Source organism: Sinocyclocheilus anshuiensis, unplaced genomic scaffold (assembly GCF_001515605.1).
Source record: "Sinocyclocheilus anshuiensis isolate Anshui unplaced genomic scaffold, SAMN03320099.WGS_v1.1 scaffold598, whole genome shotgun sequence".
Lineage (NCBI taxonomy): Eukaryota > Metazoa > Chordata > Actinopteri > Cypriniformes > Cyprinidae > Sinocyclocheilus > Sinocyclocheilus anshuiensis.
Genome location: NW_015547660.1, coordinates 223,935 through 227,182, shown reverse-complemented (window position 1 = coordinate 227,182; position 3,248 = coordinate 223,935). Strand labels below are relative to the sequence as shown.

General features: G+C 38.7%; 1 pseudogene; it reads left to right on the top strand.

Moving 5' to 3' along the window:
- LOC107702234 (heterogeneous nuclear ribonucleoprotein Q-like) overlaps positions 1–3,248 on the top strand; it is a 17,062-nt pseudogene extending 13,814 nt beyond the window's left edge.

Genomic DNA, 3,248 nt, shown 5'->3' with positions numbered 1-3,248 from the left:
ATAAAAAAAAAGGGGGGGGGGGGTATTGGCTTAGTGGTTAACCAAAAATATTAAAAATAGCACTTCATGCCCAAAAGGTTGCCGACCCCTGTGCTATACCGTTATATAAAGATCTCATTGATTTACATTACAAGCATCAGAAGTTCATCATGTAAATATCAGCATCTGCACCAAATTGCATATTTAGCTTAGTTTGCATCTCTGAATAAAATTGAGCTGTTTTTCCTCCATATGCTCACTATATCAGACTATATGAGCTATAAAAGCCTGACTGATCAAATATAGCAAAGGGACCCCAGCTGTTTTTCTCAACTCGCATTTTAATAATCATTACTCCTATATGTGTCCCTGGAGCACAAAAGCAATATTAAGTCGCTGGGGTATATTTGAAGCAATAGCCAACAATACATTGTATGGGTCAAAATTATTGATTTTTCTTTTCTGCCAAAAATCATTAGGATATTAAGTAAAGATCATGTTCCATGAAGATATTTTGTAAATTTCCTACCGTAAATATATCAAAACTTAATTTTTGATTAGTAATATGCATTGCTAAGAACTTAATCTGGACAACTTTAAAGATGATTTTCTCAATATTTAGATTTTTTTTTTTTGCACCCTCAGATTCCAGATTTTCAAATAGTTGTATCTCGGCCAAATATTGTCCTATCCTAACAAACCATACATCAATGGAAAGCTTATTTATTCAGCTTGATATATAAATCCCTTATGACTGGTTTTGTGGTCTAGGTTCGCATATAGTGTGTAAGTGTTGTAGGTCTTTTATTTGCTGTTGTCTCCCCTTTACATGCCCACTTTTCCAGCTTTACACACCCATTTCTAGAGTCTTTTTCAGATTTGAGGTGTGACCACACTCAGACTCTTGAATGGTTGTATATGGATTGTAAACATGTGCATGTGTTTCAGGTATGATGAGTATTATTACTACGGGCCGCCGCATATGCATCCCCCAACGAGAGCAAGAGGACGAGGCGCTAGAGGTTATTCGTATCCCCACGACTATTACAGCTATGAAGATTATTACGATTACTACGGCTATGACTATCACAACTACAGAGGCGGTTACGACGACCCCTACTACGGCTACGATGACTTTCAAGCTCACGTCAGAGGAAGAGGCAGCAGAGGAGCCCGGGGCCCCACACTGTCCAGGGGCCGCGGCTCCACCGCTCCCAGAGGACGGGCCGGTTACTCTCAGCACGGGGGTCCGGGGCCCAGCCGAGGTGGCCGAGGGTCCAGAGCAGGCCTCCAGCAGAGATGTCGAGTGGTACGTGATGTGTGGGTGGAGCAATCCTGGAGTGTTGGCAGGAGGTTTTGAAGTGCTCTAGGCTAGATGTGCACTCATTTTAAGTCAAATTTGACAAAGGACATAGTGATCAAAATACGTGTTTTGGCGTTTGTTTTTTCCTTCCCCTCCTTTTCATATTGCTTACACATGCAAGGCACCTTGTGGACGAAACGGACCAAAGGTTTGCATTTTCTGCTCTTTCATTCCTGGAAATACACGGCACTTATGTACACTGATTTATTTTTGACTTCTGCATATGCAAAGTGTCTTCATCGCGAAGTACTCAACTGTAGCACAAGCTGTGCGATATAGCTTAAACATCTGTATTTTTCAGGTTTTTATATTTGAGTATTTGCTGGTGGTGCACCGAAATTAATTTTCAGTATTGGCTAAAACCATTTTAGAGAGTGGAAATCATTGACCGAAATGGTGACGTTTAATAAGCGCTTCTACGTTTTGACTGCATCAGTGTCTGTTTCATGCACAGAACATGGATAGACTACAACAGGTAAACATGTCTGTTTTAAATAGCGTTGAAAATGAAGATTTGTAATTTATCAACCTTCATTTTGATGAACCGACATATTTTAGTCTATGCTGTTTTTAGCACAATGTTTCCAGCCCCTGTTTAAATGTTTCAACAACAAAATAGAGTAAAAATTGTTATATTGTTAAACAGTCTTAAGTACAATTTAAATGTTTCTATACAAGTCAGTTATTGAATGTTGGTTGTTAAATGATTAGTGGTTGATATTTAACTTTGTTTTTGGTTTTCAGATTTTCAAAATGAAAACTTAAATTTCAGTTTGGTCAAACAAACAACAAAAAAAAAACGTTTTGGTGCAGGATTAGAATTTGCTCTGAAATTGCTTAGATGTGCCTTTCCCTAATCAAAACCATTTTAGCAGATTAGAATCTTCAAATGCGAAACTGAGTAAAAATAGTATTTTCTTGTAAAACGGACTCCAATAATCTGTTTTATTTCAGTAAACATTTGTGTCCAAATATTGTTTGAAATTTTCTTTCGCTTTTGAGGTATTATGCATTTAAAATCTACTAATTTAAAGTAGTTCAAATGAATCGCGGAAATAAAGTTATGAACTCTAATGCTTTTTTTGCTAGTAAAGTTCAAAATAGAGGTTTTTAAAACACCTGTATTAACACTCATCATAATCATAAAGCTAGTCTAAAGATTGACTCATTATAGGAAACTTCATGGGCAAAATCATTTGTTTTGTAAATATTCCGTCTCCCAGCCTTCGCCGTAATGCATCTCAAAACCTGTCTGTTTTAAATATAGCCTAATGATTTAAAGGTGAAGGTAACAGGTGCACTTCAGCAAAATCAGTCCTGCGACTGGCCATGCTCATGCTTTAGCACACGCATTAATGTCACCAACTGTTTCTTTGAAAACGTTCTCATGTTGTGATGACTCGGATAACTGGATTTTCATCATCTCCTGCGCTTTTGTTGTGAAGGTCTTGCATGAACCTGATACTGTACCGCCGCTTGTGTTTGTGTGAATAAAGCATGCGTGTTTTTTGTTTTACCAGGGAAAGGGGGTCGAGGCTGGTCCTGACCAGGTAGTATGAAGACTGACTTGTTGTATGGGGTTACACCGGATGCTACCAGTGTTCATAAGGTTAAAGCAAACTCAAATGTCCAATGATTTTCCAGCCTGTATTGAAGCAAATCTCCTATACTGCCATCCCCGACAAACCATAAGATTTCTCAAATCGAAACCCCGGACACAGTTTTTCCCATTCGGAGCCCGTCTAAATAAGCCAACTCACTACTACTACCCCCCGGTTATATAGTCTAAACTCGCCACATTCTGGAACTGAAGTTCAGACTCTCAAGCATCCCCATACGTCAGATGTGTTTTGCACTTTTGTTCTTTTTCTTTTTTTACTCCTGCGTTTGAAGTGGCTCGGAGGAG